The 20,252-nt window shown below is 43.9% G+C and overlaps 1 protein-coding gene across 2 annotated transcripts in view; it reads left to right on the top strand.

Moving 5' to 3' along the window:
* The first annotated feature begins 248 nt into the window (after positions 1 to 248).
* GNB4 (G protein subunit beta 4) overlaps positions 249 to 20,252 on the top strand; it is a 39,651-nt gene continuing 19,647 nt past the window's right edge. Inside the window, exon 1 of one of the 2 annotated variants that reach the window (XM_081911334.1) lies at positions 249 to 569. The gene's annotated coding sequence lies outside the window, so the exon portion shown is untranslated. Of the gene's footprint in view, positions 570 to 6,514; positions 6,650 to 20,252 lie in introns of those variants that run through there. The other variant, XM_081911335.1, reaches the window with a different exon arrangement.

Consider the following 20,252-nt stretch of genomic DNA (forward strand, 5'->3'; position numbering starts at 1 on the left):
GCCTTGCCCCGGGTGCTGACAACCCACACTACACCACTGCCCCCAGCACCTTGCCTCCTGAGCGGGCTGCCTCAGTCTGCCTAATAGTAGTGCCAGCATCCCTGGCAAGGCTTAATAATTCTAATATCTCTGCAGTAATTACTGAGTGATAGCTGCCTCAGTGGGAAGAAATGGGAGGTGCCTGGACTACGCCCTGCCAGGCTCGACTGCACAAGAAATCCTCTTTCTGTCTCTCTGTCTTTTTTTGTGCTCCTTGGTGGGAGTTATCCCAGGCAGCAAAGGAAAGCTCTTTCTCTTTAATGTCGTTGACGTCAGAGATGCGAAACCATAGCAACTGTCCATCACGTTGGATGAGCACACGAGGAAAGGGGGAAGTGGGAGAGGAACCGCTCCAGTTCAAGCGAGGCTTCGGGGTGGTTGCAATGCACAATGGACGCATTTATTTTGTGACATTCAGAGTGGAGCCTTAAACGGAAAGAAAAGGGAAAGCGGGAAAACAAAAGAAGGAGGGAAAAAACGCAGCAGAGGCGCAGACGGCGACGCACAGGGAGGGAAATTCGCCAAGTCTTGTGAGTAGATCCCCTTGTCGATAATTGGATTGATTGATTGATTGATTGGTGCTGGAATCGCAGCGGCTGTCTGGCTGCAAAAAGCGGCCGCTCAGGGTCGCCTGAAAGAATCGCGTGCATTGCATCGGGAGTCGGGGGCTGGGGAACCGAAGTCCGGGTTCACTCCGGATTAAGGGGGCAAGCGGCTATTCGCATCCGTTCCCTAGCTAACAAAAGGCTCAGGCATTGCTCAGGCTGCTGCAAAAAAAGTGTGGCGACGCCCATTTGTAAAGAAAGACCATTCCGTGTGTGTCGTGTTCCCCCCCCCCCACCCCACGGGGAACCCCCTGCATTAATAATGCGAATATCGATCCAGCCCGCGTTTTGCTTTTTGTTAGCGTGCGTGCGTGCATGCATGCGATGCGCGGCTTCTTTGACTGCAAATGCGCAAAAAAAGGCGCCTTCGTTACTCAAGGAGGTGGCGGCGCCGGCGGCTTTTTAAAGGCACACCCAGATAGCCATGATTTCCCTCCCACCCCGGGACTTTCTCTGCAACCTCCCGGGTTTCGCGGAAATCCCAGGGGCGGATCAGAAGACAGATGTGGGCGTGACAGTGGCACACTGCCGCAATGAATGGTTGTGGCCAGGCTGTATGTTGTTGGTGTCTTCTCACTGCCCCCCCCCCCGATATTATTTCCTGGTTAAAAATGGGGAGGGGGCTTTAAATTTGCAGCCAAATTTGCATGTCTCATTGTAACGACAACAACAATAATAATAATAATAATAATAATAATAATAATTCATTCACACGAGCATATTGCCTCCCTTTTGCCACTGTGTGCTGGTGCGTCCTGCTACAACAAGTGGTTAGAATCCATTCTCCAGGAAATTGTTAGGTTTTAGCTTTTCAGCTGGCAAAAGGCGTTCAAGTAATAATAATAATAATGACCATTAATGCCACTGTTCATTTTGACCCTTTGACGTATCCTCCGCTGTGTCTTGCTAATGTTGCGTCGATAAACACACTACTTTTTTCAGTCCGTTTTATGGTGAACTAGGCTATTGTGTGGCAATGCCCATATCTCAAACCCCGTTATGCTTGTATCTTGAAACGTTGAAGAACCCAAACCCCTGCAAAAAGCAATCTTTGTAGGTTTCTTCAAGGCAACCGGTTACCTTTGCTGGATATGGTCTTCATGCGCCAACGGGTGCCGCACGTAAGGGCTGTTGCAAACGAGTATCTTGGCTGGGTCAGGTCTGTGAGTGGGTGGCCACCCTGTTATGTTTTTCCTCTTTCCTCCTCCTATCTCCGATAGGCACCACCAGAGCCAGCAATCTGTTTGGTAGGTGCAATGGATGTGGCGGTGCTAGAATGCACTGCAAGGCTGTGGATTGTGACCACAGTGTGGGAAGCGAGTACTTATGTGGGAAAGGGGCTTAGTTCAAAGCTTAGTTCAAGCTTTAGAATTGGGGCATTTGTCTCAGGTGAGACAATGTTGCATCTCTTCAATTTATTGGCACGGATGGGGCTGAGAACCCTGTTCTAGTTTCCAGTGAAAATTATACCTGGAAATCCTCTTTTGCTGTAGATTTCCCCCATTGCCTGCTGCAAGAGTTTTAAAAACCCAGCACAGGTACGGAAATGTTCTAGGTGTGTTTTAATTTAAATGTCGTCGGTGCGTAGCCTTCAAAGATGAGGGATGAAGTTTGCACACTGCGTCTAGCGATAAGACGGGACTTGTTGCCTGTAGATGCTGGAGACCTGAATAAATAAATAAATAAATAAATAAATAAATAAATAAATGCAGAGATATGCGTAGACAATATGGTGCCGTTCTCCAAACTACAACCAAACTAGGTACATTGCAGCAGAGGTGCCCTGCTGTATGAGTACCTCATGTCACTCCTAGCATGATAAAGACAGTTTCCACCATATTGGTTCCTGTGAGTACAGAATGCAAGCGAGGTGGAATTATTAAATTCTCTATTGGAAAATTTCCTGTAAAAACACACACGTTGCGCGGTCTTTTGCACTGTACAGGCATAGGAAAGGCGAGGGGACATCTGCTGGATTTGTTGCTGTGCCATATATAGCGTATGTGCATAGTGTTGAACATGCGTGGGCTTCTTTGAACACGGGATCAAGGCCTTAGGAGGCAATTCTTGTGTTGTTAGGCAGTTGTTGTGGGACATCAAAACACATTTCACATAGGGGGTTAACCTGCTTGCCTCAGGAGATAATAATGCCTCCTTTTTTTTTCTAGCAAGGAAAAAATTATTCGCTCTGTTATTTCGTTAGAAGCTGAGTAATTCCCTGCTGCAAATCTGAATGGTGGGAGCACTCCTGAAGCCCTTTAAAAACATTTTGTAAATCTTCCTCCTCGTCTTTTCTTTCTCTTATAAAGTTCCCGTAGAAAACGCAACCCTGTGCTTTGGATGAACATTCTCCATGTTCACATATTGCATGCATTGGGACTAAACTGCATGTGCTGTTAAAATGCGGCACTTGCAACTGCTTTCATCTTTACAAATGTGTAAATAGTGGCTTTTTGCGGGGTCGTGGTGGGAATCAGGAGTGGGATTGCAGTTTGCAGTTTATGTGCTATAGTCCTGATAAAAATCCTCCTCCTAGCTGTGATTTACCCGGCACATTTTTTTTAACACTACTTTGAAGTTCTGGTGATTTAACCTTCTATTAGCTATTCTATTATTTCCATTACATAATTATTATATATTACATTCATTCTGCTCTTCCTTTAAGGAGCTTAGGGCAGTGCATTTGATCCACGAACCCTCTCTTTATGCTCACAACAACCCTTTGGAGGAGGATAAATAAAGTTTTGGTGTGGATTTGAAGCTGGGTTTCTCAAGTCTTTCCCGACACTAGCCATTATTTGGAAAACACACACACACAACTTGTCAGCTATATGTGTGCTTTCTGGGACTGCATTCCCTTGAATAGACTTTCCCCATGCAAACATGTGCTGGGTTACACTGTAAATGATTTTTGATTAAAGAATTGCTTTCTCTGTAGTTGATTGTAACTGACTTTCTGCCTGGCCAGTGAGGGCTCTGCATAACTCAACGTCAGCATGCTCTTACAACACTGTTAATGTGTAGCTCCAGGCTTAGGGCATATGCTTACTGCTGCTCTTACTGGCTCCATCCTCCATGTTGGACATTGCGTCATGCCTAGTCTCTGCCTCTACGCACTGAGTGCAGATCTCCGCATTGTACACCTCTCCCATTGGTACACCTCTGTGCATATCGTGCGGAAACTATGTGTACAGTGTTGTACATGTGTAGGCTTCTCTGAACACGTCTGCACTCAGAGATGTGCAACGCAAAGACCACATTTTACATGCGGCTCAAATGCCGTACAGAACCCAATCCTAGTTTTGCTTACCTAGAAGTAAGACCCATTTAATTTCAGGAAGGCTTACTTCAAGTACATGGGAGTCCAGCGCTATGTATGTTTGCTTACATGAAAAAAATATTTTTAGATGTTTTGTATATGGTGGTTTTATGGTTTGTAACTTACATTTTGAATAATTGAATAATTTTGAATAATTTTTTTATATGTTGCGTGCTAGGGAGGGTTAATCTCTGTAAAGCAGCTTCATAGGTACTGAAATAAATATTGGTACTTGTACCTACTCGTAAGTAGTAAAACCTATTAAATTTAATGTGGCTTATTCCCAAATAAGAGTTTACAACCTTACTCCTGGGTAAGGGGAATATAGAGAAATAAATCTCAGTTAATTATGTAAGTTTTAGTTGACAAAATGTATGAAACAAAGTATCTTTGCATATTTAAAAGGTTCTAAAGGAAAAGAAGCACACTGAGTGGCCATTACAGACGGGGCCTTTTCTGTAGTGGCATCTGGACTATGGAATAGTCTCCAGAGAGGCTTGCCTGGTGCTTTCTTTACAGTCTTTTTGGTGCCAGATGAAGATATTTTTATTCAGTCGGGCTTTTTTTATTGCCCTTTAAGTCTGGGCTGTATATTGTTTTATGCTGACTCTGTTGTAATGAAGGTTTTTTTTTGCTCTCTCTTATTGTTGGTTTTAATTACCGGTAGTATGCTATATTTTAAATATTTTTTTCTGTAAGGTATCCAGGAAATATTTATTGGGAGATAAATCCCCATTGAACATATAGGATTGTGTTGCAAATGATGTAGCTGTTCTCAGAAGTAAGACCCAGTGACTTAAGTGACACTTACTCTCCCGTAAGGAAGGAGGCATAGAATCAAATTCTGAAGCTGCGTAGCTCTGTATACTGATTGTGGGAAGGAGGGAAGCAGTCACAGGAAAGGGCTATTTCCATCCTGTGGGGCTAGCCCAGGACATTTTAGCCTCTGAGGCGAACCACAAAATGTCACCCATCCCCTGCAAAGGAAGAAGGGGTGAATGAAGATTTACATCGGGAACAAGGGGAGAATAAATAATAATAATTTATAATAATAATAATAATTAATAATAATTTATTATTTACACCCCGCCACTCTGGGCGGCTTCCAACAAAATATTAAAATACAATAGTCTATTAAACATTAAAAGCTTCCCTAAACAGGGCTGCCTTCAGATGTCTTCTAAAAGTCTGGTAGTAGTTTTTCTCTTTGACATCTGGTGGGAGGGCATTCCACAGGGCGGGTGCCACTACCAAGAAGGCCCTCTGCCTGGTTCCCTGTGACCTCACTTCTCGCAGTGAGGGAACCGCCAGAAGGCCCTTGGTGCTGGACCTCAGTGTCCTGGCAGAACGATGGGGGTGGAGATGCTCCTTCAGGTATAGTGGACAGAGGCCATTTAGGGCTTTAAAGGTCATCACCAACACTTTGAATTGTGCTCGGAAACGTAAAGATCTACACTGGGATCTGCTGCCCCTGTAGATCCCGCTGCCCGAGGTGGTAGCCTCACTTTGCCTAATGGCTGGGCTGGCCCTGCCATCCTGCCCAGCTTGTGGGCATCTAGTCAGCCCATAGCTGTCAACTTTCAGATTTGAAAATAAGGGACCAGCAGCCTCAAAAATAAGGGATCAGCAGCCTCACCTGTCCCGGAGACAGTCTACGGGATATCTAACAATCCGGGATAGCAGCGGGAAACAGCGCTGGAATAAGGGAATTTCCTGCAAAAAAAGGGAAGGTTGACAGCTATGAGTCAGCCACAATGGGGGAACTGGACGAAAAAGACCTTTGCTTCGGTCTGATCCAGCCGGCCTTTTTTAATTCACCCTACTTGCAAATCGTGCATATGGTGTTCTTTTAGGTTGGGCTGGAAAACGCAGCAAACAGATGGTGTACTGGTTAGTGTTGGGACTAGGATTTGGGGAGACCGGAGTTCATATCCCCACTTGGCCATGAAAATGCTGGGTGGGGGGGGAAGACTTTGGGGGGCCAGTCACTTCCCCTCATCTAACTTCTGTTGTTGTTGTTACTATAGCACGCCTTTCCCACTGCTGGGGGCTCGAGGCGGCTTAAAGCTAACGCAGCCCTACCTCACAGGGTTGTTGGAGGCAATACATTTTAAAAAAACAAAAATACGCTTCAACTGTTGCGTGTTTACTCAGAAGCAAGCCCCGGGGAGGTGAATGAGGCTGACTCCCTAGTTAACAAAAAACCTCCACAGTCGCGTATGTGAGGGTGTGAGTTAGCTGGGCTCTCAGCAGGGAGAGGGAGCACCCCTCTTCCCCGAAGTTGCCCGCTCCTTTCCCCGCTCAAGCCAGCGTGTGGGCTGGTCCATTTAGAACTGTGGCGGGGGCGGTGCTGGAGGAAGGGAAGCCCTCCCGATAACGGAACAAGGAAACTTGGGCGGTTACCACAGGGGCATCGCCGTGACGAGACATTGGGGAAGGGAAAAAAAGCGGGCGAGGGGGGAGGGAGGAAACGGGGCGTGGCCTCCTGGAAAACTTATAGCCGCGGGCGGCGCCCTGATTGGCTGCTCCGCCGTCCGAAGGGGCCGGGGAAGAGCGAGCGGCTGACGGGAGCGCGTTGGCCACGCCCCTTCTCTCGCAGCTCGGTCCCGCTCAAGCTTTCGGCGTTCGGCCCGGCTCTCTTGTCCCTTCGCCGTCTCCTTCCGCCCGCTCGGGGGGAAAGAAGAAGGTGGGTGTGCGGCGGCCGTCTGCCTCCGCGGCTTCGGGGTTTTCTCTGTGAGGGCGAGACACCCCCCCCCCCGCGCGCGCTCCTCTTTCCCGCCCTTTTCAGTGATTGGCGTCTGGGGCTGGGAGGGGGAGAAGGAAGGAGACCCCCCCCGCTATGGGAGAAGCTGTGGGGAGAAAGAGCCCCCTGGATACTTGAGGGCTGGTAGGGGTGGGCATTGGGAAACCTGTGTTACCTGCCCTCCAGGTACTGATGGACTACAACTCCCATCAGCCCCTGGGGCCGCCCAGCAATGCCTGGAGGGCCACACGGGCTCATAGACTTGTGAGGGTCATCTAGTCCAGGCTTCCTTAACCTCGGCCCTCCAGATGTTTTGAGACTACAACTCCCATCATCCCTGACCACTCGCCTTCTAGCTAGGGATCGTGGGAATTGTAGGCCAAAAACATCTGGAGGGTCGAGGTTGAGAAAGCCTGACCTAGTCCCAACCCCCTTCGAGGCAGGAATCTTCTGCTCATTGTGGGATTCGAACCCACAACCCTGAGATCTCATGCTCTGCCAGCTGAGCTGTTCCATTTTTTTTACAGCTTCCCAGTCCTTTCCCTCTAGCTTGCACACATTACATGCCTTACAGCCCCGCCCTGTGCATGTTTGCTCAGGAGTCGAACCCATTCATTCCTCTGGAACCTGGGCTCTGCAGCACAGAAGTGCCTGTGTGGAAATATTAGTGGCTAGTTTGACTTGGAGCGGTTCAGGGTCAGTGGCGAAACTGGCTTGTCGCTCTTGCTTTAACCTTACCTTATGGAGTGGTTGTGAGGTGTAAAGGGCAGGGTGTAAATGCTTCGTAAGCCTCCTTGAACGCAGCGAGGTTTACATCTGAGTAAAACATACGTTAAGGTTAGGATGTTGGTGCCAAGCAAGAGCCTATTCTGCCTTCCAAATGGTCTGGATTCACTCTTATGGTCATCTTTGTACTGTATGATGTAGTTGGTCTGAGAGCCTTTCTCTTGTCCTGGTGGTCCTGGAAGGGTTGTTGGCTGGCCTTATGCTGTTGGTTGCTATAAGACAACTTCTACTAAAATATCACGTCATTGATACAGCTTTGAGACATTGTGTTCTTTGAGAGCATTTTGTTTTTATTCCTTTGTTGGATGCCTTATCAACTTTTGTGAGCAGAGTGAGCAATTTATTATTTATTTAAAGAATGGGTTAGAACCTTCGTTTTATTCATAGTCATGTGTGGGTGTATATTGGAAAGGATGAGTTAAAAAAGAAAATAAAATAACCTGCTTTACTATTCTTTAACCACTTCCATGCCTCATCTACAGGATTGTGCTCAGATTCTATCTGGGATAACTGCTGTCTTTTGATTCCCATGTTCTCTTCCAGTGTTTATAGACTTGTTACCTGTGGATAGAGTGGGTTTCAGAAGATAGCTAAAGGATTTTAAGCATGCATCCTTGGATGATAGATGGGGAAGAAGAGAGTGGAAGAGTCGATGTTAAAAAGGCTAATGGGATTATCTTGGTCAAAACTTCTGGTTTTCTCATATCACTGCAAAAAGCAGGGAAGCCCGTTACATGACACTTGTGTATTAAAAGTACATCATATGTTAGTGGGAGGCAGAAAAGCAATTTTCACCTCTGATCTTTTTTTTTTTAATAGAGTAAAAGTATCATAGAATTGTAGAGTTGGAGGGGAGCACAAGGGACATCTAGTTCAATCCCCTGCAATACAGGAATCTTTTGCCTGATGTGGGGCTCAAACGCACAACCCTGAGATTAGTAGGTGTGAGAGAGAGAGATAATACACATCTCTCACAAGACTTGTTTTATATGTTGATGGTGGTGTGTAAAGTTTTGCAAAACAGGACATCTGATTACTAGGCAGAAAAGGTGTCGAAAGTCAGGTCATGTGAACCAACCCAGACCCTATGCTCTTCATCAGAGGCCCTTCTCCCTGTGTCCTCTCTGACTGAGGTGGAAGGGTGGCAACACAAGAACAGGCCTTCACAGTGGTGGCTCCCCATTTATAGAATGTTGTCCCCAGGGAGGCGTGTCTGGCACCCTCACTATCTGTGATGCAAAGGTTAAATTGGATCATTTTTTTATATACAGTGGTACCTTGGTACTCCTAATGGCTTGGCTCCCGAACAAATGGTCTTCCGAACGCCGCAAACCCGGAAGTGACTGTTCCAGTTTACGAACGTTTTTCGGAAGCCGAACGTCCGACGTGGCTCTCAATTGAGTGCAAGAAGCTCCTGCAGCTAATTGGAAGCCACGCCTTAATTTTCAAACGGTTTTGGGAGCCGAACAGACTCTCGGAACAGATGAAGTTCTAGAACCAAGTTACCACTGTATATGTTACATCTGTATTTTAGCTTGTTTTAAACTTGTTTTTACTATTAATTTTTATATGCTACTTTGGGATTCATTTTTTGGGGGTGTGGAAAAGAGACTAATAAATACAAAAACAATAAAAAGGTGTAATTGTTGGCAATTGCAAGCTGCCTTTTACTTGCGGTAAAACTGGCCGATGGCATAAAGGATGTTACTCAGCATGAGGAATGGATAGGCACGGGGTGTTGACATATCAAATCCTGGATATGGTGTCTCACAAAATCCCATGATCTCTGGTGGGTTAGGAGGGAAATTAGTATACACATTTAGTAATGGCTTGGTATTGCGCTTAATAGATTTAAGAGTATATGCTGGGTAGCAAATGATGAGTTACGATTAACACATGGTTTTATAAATCATCCAAAGCCATCATATAGGGCAATAGTACAAATTGTACAAAATTTCTAGTGTTTACATCGGTTTTGAAATTTCAGTGTTGTAGTAGCTAATTTCTTTGGGAAGCCAGTACTTAAGTGTGCCTGGTGCATAATATTAGATAGTCCATGCATGAATGAAACTACGTATGATTCCTTTCCTTACTCCCACCTCCATCACCCCAGTACTGGGTGTGTTTTCCCTTTGCTAGGGGTAGTTTATTTCCTCTAGTTTAGTGAGCTGGCAATTCAGGAGAGGCAAGCAGGAATCCATTATAGTGCAGTACGGTCCACAGTCTCTTGATGCTTTCCTGGTGCTTTTGCCACAAAACTTTACTGCTTAGATCACTTTTGGCATCAGTTTAGCTATCCATGCTGCATGGTTGGTGTCACAGTTTGAAAAGGAGTAACTGTTGGGAAATGGTTAACCATTCCTGCCATAGGAAAAGTCGCCCACATTTAAGCTCATGAACTTGGTGTGAATTAAATTGTCTCCTTTACATGCATGCATTCTGATAACCAGATGAAGGGCGGTATAGAAATTTTAAGAAGAAAGAATAATCATCATCTTATAATACTAGTTGTGAGTGATATATATTGCACTGATCAGCTGGGCAGAAAATAAAGGATCAGTTTTGCCCAGATTTGGTGACTCATATGTAAAACTTGATAGTGAAGAACATGAGGATAAAACTAAGTACAGAACCATCCTACTTGTAGTTCAGAATATACTGAGGAGGAGAAAAGGCCAACTAACAGCCTGGATCCACTTCCCCTATTCTAAACAAATTTATCTGACCTCTGATGGCCGTAGCATTTTTTTTATTATTATCATGTTGTAACTTTGTTAGTTTCGCCTGTAAGAGTAGTCTACAGTGGCTACCTGTCAACCATTCGAAGAGACGAAGCTGTTCTGCACCAGGTTCTGAGAACAACAGTAGCCAGGGCTTGAAAATGTTGGCCTTGCATACGTATATCTGGATTTCTTCACATGTTCCGTTGGACTTAAGAAATGGGAAACTGCAGCTTGCTGGTAATTATGCAAAGCACTGGATTTAGTGTAGCCACCAGATTGGCAGTACGAATCCTTCTCTAACACTGACCTAGCCAAGGGGAGCAGAACTAGAATAAATCTAGCGCTACCCTTGTTGGGTATTTGTTAGAGGTTTATCTTTATTCCCCACTGTGGAATCATAGCTTCATTAATTTCACTTTGCTGTAAGAGATGCTTATCCCAGGGTACGTTTGTGGGTCTGGGTGCATTCCTGTATGTGTTATATAGAGAAAGACAGAGAGAGGCAGGGGCAGGGACAATGTGTTACAGGAATTCAGAGTGTTACTTGGAATGCGGCTGACTAAATGTTGAACCTATTGAATAGAAACCCCTGACATCACTGATGATGAGCAATACTGTCCACATATCACATTGGAACCTTAATGTGAATCTTGGCTTGCAATGATGTGCGCATGTGTGAGATCAGTAGGTGCTCAGAAACTGAAAGTATTGAAACTGCAAGTAGCCACTTCTCAATCTTACACCCAGCAGTGAGTCTTCATATGGATCCCAAACACACATATTTTCCCTGATCATGGGAATTATCTCAGTGCAGCATGTGTGAAGTTGACCTTAGTGACCTGGAGCACTTTGAAAATTGAGATTATGTGGGGAGTTACCAATAGTATAGATTTTAGTCTAAATGAAGCATTTAGCAAAATTATAATTGTTAGTAGCTATACCTGTTGAGCCATGCAAAGTAGATTCCCCACTGTGCCTGTCCCTTTTCTGGAATTTTGATCATGTGGCTAAAGCCTTTGAAGAAGTTTCCATTTATTTCCATCTATTTGTACTGTATGTAAAAAGTAAGGGTGATAAGATATCTTGATTTGGAGCAAAGTTCTACTTCATATATTTAGTTGTTTTCTAAGCTAATATTTTGAGATATGTGGGATTTGTGACATGAGTGCCATTTTAAAGACATTGCACTTTTACCTTGTGGTAAGGCAAGGGCAATCGTTTCCATGACTACCCAGTGATTTACTCATGGTTTTAGCATCCTGTATGTTTGATGCTTAGTGCTGTCATGGCTTACTGAAAATTTTTTGTTTGGGGATTAGAAATGATCAAGTGGTTAAATATGCAGACACAGGTTTGCATTTTAAAGCTTGGACTGCATATATATTTGTAATGCTGAACTGATGGTACATGCAGAGAACAACAATCCCAGACTTGCTAACATGTGTCGCGTCCATGGTGAGTCACAGCAGAGCAATGTTTCTGTGAAGGCTTTCTGAAGCTACAGACTGTTGTTCATCAGTAAATGTTGATACAAAATATTTACTAATATTGCCCTTCCTTAAGGAAACTTGGCTTAGCTTATTTGCCCCAGGGTGTTTCTCTCTGTGTGTTTAGGCATTAATCAGGACACATGTTTGCTTGACTTCAACTTTTTTAAAGTTAAAATGTGGATCTATTAGTTCTATAAGGGTAGCTAGCAAAACATTTTAAATTCATCCTGCAAATTAAAGCAAGGAATAAAAAAGGACAACTGAGTGTCACAAACAAGACACACAAAAAGGCAGAAACCTCAACATTATAGACATGCAGCCATGCAATGCAACAGCCACCATCATCTGGTGTTCCAGGTAACCAACTGTTCCATTCCGAATTTTGGGAGAACCCACCAGAAGGCCTTAAATACAGGTAATTTAATCTAAGACGCCGTTCTTCAACTGGTGGGTTGGAACCAGCTAATGGGTCATGGTCTGATCGCAGGTGGGTCCAACAGAAGCACAACCACCATGCAAATACGTTGTAAAAGATTAAGAAATGGGTCCCCAAATTCATTTTTTGGTTAAAAGTGTGTCCTGGATCTGAAAAGGCTTAAGATACCTTATCTAAGGAGTCCTTCTTGATACAGTGAGTGATCTGGAAGTACCATATACTGTACAAATAAGGACTCATTTCTCTTAGATGAAACTACCTGTATTTTATTTTTTCTGCGTATATCTTAGTGGGAATCCCCCCTGTTTAGGGATAAACCTCTTTCTCTTTATAGGACCAGGACCTTAGTGGAAAACATGCTTTGCAACTGAGGGGTGTATTGATGAGTCCTGGGACGACAGCCAGAAGAAAAGGACAAGGACATAGTCATGGGAAACTAGGAGGAGGAAAGAGTAAAACAGTCATAGTGGGTTGAGACGACTCAAGGGAGATCTAAAGATAGGGTTGAGTGAAGCTGAGGATAATAGCTGCCTATCCAAGGAATACAGGAGCAGGAACTGGGAAGTGAAGAACGGTCCAGAACGGGGGGATAGGTAGGGGAATGGGAACCACATTGACTCAGAACAGAATAGCACATGTTTTAAGGAGAGTGGTGGATGTGAGTTATCTGACTTTAAGCTAACACATCTTGTCAGTGAGAACAGGTAGGATGAGCCTTGCTTACACAGAGGATTTGTAGTTATCTAGACACTCAGTGGGATGATGGTGGTGCATGGTATCTGGTGCTTTCTACCTAATCCCAAGTTCATTGATTTGGGACCCTTTGTCCAGGATATGCTATTGTCGATAGCTTTAAGGAAGTGTGCAGTTTGTGAACTGAGACTTCTTTCCCCCATCAGATTATGGAGGAGGGGTTAAAGGTAAAGGACCCCTGGACGATTAAGTCCAGCCAAAGGTGACTATGGGGTATGGCCCTCATCTTTCTTTCCAGGCCAAGGGAGGCAGTGTTGGTCCACAAACAGCTTTCTGGGTCATGTGGCCAGCATGACTAAATTGCTACTGGTGCATGGAGAACCGTGATGAGTTCCAGAGTTCAGCGATACCTATTTATCTACTTGCACTGGTACGCTTTCGAACTGCTAGGTTGGCAGAGGATGAAACGGAGCAACAGGAGCTCACCCCGTCGCACAGATTTGAACTGCTGGCCTTCTGATTGGCAAGCCGAAGAGGCTCAGTGGTTTAGACCACAGCGCCACCCGTGTCCCCTTATGGAGGAGAAAGGTGCCACTGTCTAAATTCTAAAACATAGTAACTTACCAGCTGCAGATTGTGAGATTTCCTTTTTTTATTGTTATTGAAATATGAAGATGTAGTCCTTGGAAACATTATTTTGCATTGCTTGTGAGAATGATAGGGTTTCCTTCTTTTCCTATGACCTCTGTATACTACTGATTGGCTTGTTTTATTTTGACTTTTTTGTTGCATAGGAGACATGATTAGTAAATATTTTTTAAAATCTTTTTGTGGGCATACCTTAACATTTCTAGACTACACAACAAGTTGAATAGTTGTTGTTCGTTTATTGTACAAGATCCAGACATCTTTCAGATAAGCACTTTAGTTTCAGGGTTATCCCACTGTTTTTCCAGAACTATAATATTGCTGCTAGCAAAATGCACTTTTAGTGCTATAACAAGGCTGCACAATTGTCAGAGGCGTCTACTGAATAGTTACTGCCTGTAATAAGCAACACAGCTCTGACCTCTTTCGTCTCCCTGCCCTCCATGATTACGGTGTCCTAACTTAGTGCTCAACTTTCAAAGAGGACAATTAGCGAAGAGGTAGACTAATCTCAATGCAAAGTCTGGAGGAGTCTGTTGTGGGTTTGTTTAACAGGGCTTGCTGCTGAAATCAACAAGGGGCTCCTCTACATTGCACATACCTTTGTAAATCAAGAAAATCTTTAATAAAAATACATTTAAAAAACAAAACAAAACCAAAAAAACCAAGGGGCTCCTCTGCCCTTTGCCTTGAAATTAGACAATTTCAGCTCCTGTACCAGTCCCCTCCTTGTGGGCTCTTCTTGTGCTGTTGCTTTATATAAGGTTCTACATAAAAAATAATAACCATGCCTTAAGAAGCCACATGTTCTGGTGTTTTCTGATGGAACATTGTAGGAATCACATGATCACTGAGAGTTGCCTTAATATGGTTGCTTTGAAATGGGGTTTAATGAATGAAACGGGAATTGGCCGTAGTCCTAATTATGCTTGTCTAAACTTCCACTCCTTTAAACTGATTCAGCTTAAATCAGTTGAGTTGGCGAAGATTTTCTGCGGCGAAGGTACATATTTTCTCGTTACAGGTTGTTTTTAATTGCATGTGATCTCCCCCTTCCTCTTCCCAGATCTATCTCACACTTCATAAGCCCATGTTACATATTTGGATTCAGCAGGTTGAGTCTTTTGCTGCCTGGTGTTGCCACACTCAACCTCTTGCCAGACCTGCTGTGTCCAGACAAGCTCCTGCAGGGTCCCTCTAGTTTCAAAAGAGGCATAACAAAAGGAACATCTGCTCGTCACAGCGCTCCATTAGATATTGTGGAATGGTGCAAAAATCTCTTAGTGTTTGCTGCAATCATGGTTCATTGGGAAGATTTATGTACAGTAGCTCTGCCGTGGCTACCTGCCAATCAGTTTATGGTACAGCAGGGCTCAATTTATCGGTGGGAATGGACTGAAAATGAGAGAAGAAAAGAGATAAATGAATATTCAAATACTGGAACCCGTCTCCAGTAAGGGATGTTATGAAACAATGTATGGGTTACTTAAATTAGTATGGTACTGTATAATGTAATTGGCAGAGCTGTGGGAAAAGCTTACGTGTTGTTGCCAATTCATTTTAAAGGAGTTGAAATTGTTTCTGAATGGCATCTAAAGTGACATATGGTCTCATGTTTTTATTACGAAGGTGCCAAATATTAAGTATGTTTGCAAAAATGTATGCTTGTGAAAATGCATGGTTATCATATGCCAATATCATTTTCAGTGTAACTTTGTGGCTCAAGAGACAGCTGTGTATTAGAAAACGTCTGGTTCACAGCATGTCTTTGTTATGAAATTGGCTTAAAAAAAAGAAGCAATCCATGTATCATTCCTCCTTGACAATAATATGAGGGTTAATTATAATGACCTGTTAGAAAATAAGAATATAAGAAAAGCCCTAGTCTACTTAGATTAATTTTAGTTGGAATTGTGCCAGTTAAATTGATGGTGGCAGTGCTTGTTGATGTACACGTGCGAGTGTACACATTTGAACAGCTTGATCTTAGGTGCTTTTCCATGGAACAGAATCTTGCTTTGTTTGGAGTTTCTGCTGTTGGTGTGTTCTAAGGCCAGGACAGCAGTGTAGTTTTATCTCTCTAGAGCTTTTTATTTTTTCAGTTGTTTAGACTTCATACACTTTAAGACTAAGCTGAGCATTGAAAAATGAGTATTGCTGTTTGAAGAAGCCATAATAGAAGAAGTGTTGTTAGTCAAAATGTACTGCATGTTTGCGCTTTACAGTGGCACCTCTAGTTACGAACGCCTCATGTTATGAGCTCCGCTAACCTGGAAGTAGCTGCACCTGGTTGCAAACTTTGCCCCAGGATGTGAATGGAAATGTGCGCCGGAGGCCCGTGTGCAGCGGGAAGCCCCATTAGCAAAAGCACTCCTCAGGATAAGAACGGTTTCAGCTTAAAAATGGACCTCTGGAACGAATTAAGTTTGTAACCAGAGGTAGCACTGTATTGCAAATTAACATTGTACGGTGTTTATCTACGTATTGTATATTTCATCTACAGCACCTGCAAGACATCCAATCAGATGATTGCTTGAGTATGTGGAGGATGATCAGTTTGGCAGTCCGTGGAAGCGAAGTGCATTTTTCATTCTCTCATGTCTAAAATTCACTACAAGACTCTTTATTCCTATACTACTTTGAACGATCACGTGATCTTGCTTAGAGGTGGCCCTTGTAGAATCAGAACAAAAAGCAACCTGCAGAGTATTGTCGAAAGGAAGCAGATTGCTTTCCCCTCCTAAAGAATGAAGCCTTTGAAGTAGATAAATAAGTTTTGATGCAGTTCTGTCCCATTTAAAGGAATGGAAGTTTTGCTGTGTGACTTCAGTGGCAAGTGTGCTGTGCGAAATAAATAATCATGTTGAATTACTCCGTGGTAGTCTTGGTAGTTCTGTTGGTAGTTCTATTTTTGCTAGAAGTCATGTCTAGGGCTTGCAGCCATAAATCCACAATGTACAGTACATGTGATTGTTGGGCCTGGAGGCCAAATCCATGGTTCACTTTAACAGTCATGAGACTTAAATTGGCTAAGGCAGGCTTCCTCAACCTCCAGATGTTTTTGGCCTACAACTCCCATGATCCCTAGCTAGCAGGATCAGTGGTCAGGGATGATGGGAATTGTAGTCTCAAAACATCTGGAGGGCCGAGGTTGAGGAAGCCTGGGCCAAGGTGTCAGCCTTAAGCAGGCTGCTATCTCAGCCTCCAGCTGTAATATGGCGACAATACTGACCTTTCATAGGACTGTTTACTAATATAAAGTCTGGGATTCTGCTTTAGGTGTGTGTAAAGGCTTCAGCATGTCAAGTAGACATATTTCTTTTTACTTTGTTCCTTTCGATATCAGACTTCCATGCCATAACACAAACAACTTTTGAATCTCCTCTTGATTTCTGGACAGGTTTGCTATATGAAATGCTGTTAAGGGAGCAAACGTTTGAAGCTCCTGCAGCCACTTTATGCAAAGTGCTGCGTCTGAACATTTATACACCCTCAGTGTCGTGGTACCATTTGATATCATGCGTCTTTCCCATCCAATAACATTGTGGTTATGATTCAGCACTATGAAGGTTTATCAGACTTGGTGTCTGCCCTCGGCCCATAGATAGAATATGTGTTTGTGACAAAATCTGTTGGGTTCAAACTCTTGACTAGATAGTTTATTGTTATCTTCGGCTGCCTTGGGAGAACTTTGAGTCATGTTGCTGTTTATACCAGTAAAATTTTTTCCTTGTCATGTTTTAACCGTGATTCATTTGAAGATGACTTACAGACCTGGAAATAGAAAGATACATAGCATCCACTTGTCTTCTTGAGTTTTGATGATGATGATGAAGATTTCTATACTGCCCCTTCACCCAAAGATCAGAGGGTGGTTCACAACATAAAAATACAAAAAGAGAACACAAAATGCACAATACAGGCAACTCCTCACTTAGGCAGGGGTTACATTTGCCCCCCCCAACAAAATGCACATAAGTTTTTTTTGGGGGGCCTATTTCCTGGTGCCTCAAGTATACGCAGTCTCCCATGTGTCAATCTCAGGTAAGGGGGGCGGGATGCTTGTAATAAAATCAACAAACCAATAAGCCCTCTCCCACAAACACAATTGAAAAGGCATAGAATGTTTAATCAACCAAAGGCCTAGTTATTGAGAAACATTTCTGCCTATCTAAAGATATGTAATGAAGGCACCAGGAAAGCCTCCCTGGGGAGAGCATTCCACAAATGGGGAGCTACTGTACAAGAGACCTGTTTTGTGCTGCCGCCCTCCAGACCTTTTGAGGAGGTACACGAGGAAGGGCCTCAGATTATGATTGCAGGGTCCGGGTCGGTTGATATGGGGAGAGGCACTCCTTGAAGTATTGTATTCTGAATGGGTAAGCTGTCTCTTCCAGTTCAGTTACAGATAGGTAGCCGTGTTGGTCTGCCATAGTCAAAGCAAAAAAATTCCTTCCAGTAGCACCTTAAAGACCAACTAAGTTAGTTCTTGGTATGAGCTTTCGTGTGCATGCACACTTCTTCAGATACATCTGAAGAATCTGAAGAAGTGTGCATGCACACGAAAGCTCATACCAAGAACTAACTTAGTTGGTCTTTAAGGTGCTACTGGAAGGAATTTTTTTGTTCTTCCAGTTCAGTGCCCTTTGTAAATGTTAATATTTTGCTTATATCTGCTAAAACGTCTGAAAAACCAGCCTGAAAAGACCATTTTCCAGAACAGTTTGATTTTTTTCTTTTCGTTTGGTAGAATAAATTATTGGCCCACTGCAGGTGTAATGTCTTCATTGGTTAGGCTTGCACTTTCCCCCACTTCTGCACAATTTCCCTTCTCCTCTTCATTTAACATTATGTCTGCATCACCACTACCTGTGGCCCCAGTCTTAACACCAAAGCTGCTTTGCAAATCCTGGTTAAGAGGAACCTGGATAGTATAAACCATCATTCGAGTCTGTGTAGGTGTCATATTAATTCAGTTTCACTTTCATTGAATTCTACAATATACTTTGGGTTGTTAGTGGAAGGGTAGAACCTCTGGTTGGGGGCATGTCTTGTTCCTTCTGGGGTAGTTTGTCCACCTTTGGTCCCTACTCTGCACTCAGCTCTCACCTGTGGCTCCTGGATGCTGTCAGCATGTGACAGGGACCACACCCCAGGAAATGCCTTTGACTGGCCAGCTAACTCAGGTGAGGGTAGATGATGGGTCTCTGAAACTCAATGAGTTAGGGACTTCCCCTACATGCGAAGGCAGGCTCCGGTGAATTGAGCAGATGAGACCAATAGTGGGTCCAATGGTCAAGAAGGTGGTTGCTTCATGTGCTGTAGAGGGAAATAAGGGGCAGATGGTGCTCAACATAAAAAAAACGAAGATCATGGCCACTGGTCCCATCACCTCCTGGCAAATAGAAGGGGAAGAAATGGAGGCAGTTGTCGAGTTGCAGCTCGGCATCCCACAGGCAGTGAGAGATTTTACTTTCTTGGGCTCCATGATCACTGCAGATGGTGACAGCAGCCACGAAATTAAAAGGCGCCTGCTTCTTGGGAGAAGGGCAATGACAGGCCTAGACAGCATCTTGAGAAGTAGAGACATCGCCAACAAAGGTTCGTATAGTTAAAGCTATGGTTTTCCCAGTAGTGATGTATGGAAGTGAGAGTTGGACCATAAAGAAGGCTGATCGCCGAAGAATTGATGCTTTTGAATTATGGTGCTTGGGGGAGACTCTTGAGAGTCCCATGGACTGCAAGAAGATCAAACCCCTCCATTCTGAAGGAAATCAGCCCTGAGTGCTCACTGGAAGGACAGATCGTGAAGCTGAGGCTCCAGTACTTTGGCCACCTCATGAGAAGAGAAGACTCCCTGGAAAAGACCCTGATGTTGGGAAAGATGGAGGGCACAAGGAGAAGGGGGCGACAGAGGACGAGATGTTTGGATAGTGTTTTCGAGGTTACCGGCATGAGTTTGACCAAACTGTGGGAGGCAGTGGAGGACAGAGGTGCCTGGCGTTCTCTGGTCCATGGGGTCACGAAGAGTCGGACACGACTAAACGACTAAACAGGGTGCTCAACTTGAGGAGTAAATCCTGAGGAAAAATCAGTATCAGTAAATTGTTTTAACTCCTTTTAATATTCTATATTCAAATTGTTGTAATCTGCCATGGGAGCATATGTTGGAAGGGTGGATAAGAAATCTAATGATAAAGATAACGATGTACAGTCATTATAAAGTTGTATCTTCTAACTGAAAGGGTTTTTAATAAAAAACAAGCAGTCCAGTTTGAAGTCAACCATGGTTGCGTTTTGGGAAGATGTATCAAATTAAGTGTTAGCACCGAGAGCAATGACTGTTAATTATTTTTGGGTGATCAGTGGTGTATAAAAAGGCAATGGTTCTATATCCCTCTTTGTGCTCTCTGAGATGTTACAGCTGTGCACTAAATGTCACAGCTGCGTGATGATGCAAGCTGTCTTAATGTGTTCTTTAAGTGCCAGAGCTGTGCTGGCCGAAGAAAGCTTTGGGGGGCATCAGCAATGAAGCCGATACTTTTTACAAAATGCCTATAGCACCAATACAGTAGTGCACACTTGTCCCTTTCAGCTGTGAGCCTCATACTGTTGAATAAATTCCTGCCAATCAAGTTGCCCAAGAATGTTGCTTTGCCCAAGTCACACGGAAGATAAGCATGATAGGCTCTCTTATCAAACACTTAAGAGATTGGGGAACACTGCGTCCAGATTTCAAGTCAAAATGGCAGAGCGTTTGTGTGGGTTCC

The sequence above is a fragment of the Podarcis melisellensis genome (genome assembly GCF_964234715.1).
Source record: "Podarcis melisellensis genome assembly, chromosome: 5".
Classification (NCBI taxonomy): domain Eukaryota; kingdom Metazoa; phylum Chordata; class Lepidosauria; order Squamata; family Lacertidae; genus Podarcis; species Podarcis melisellensis.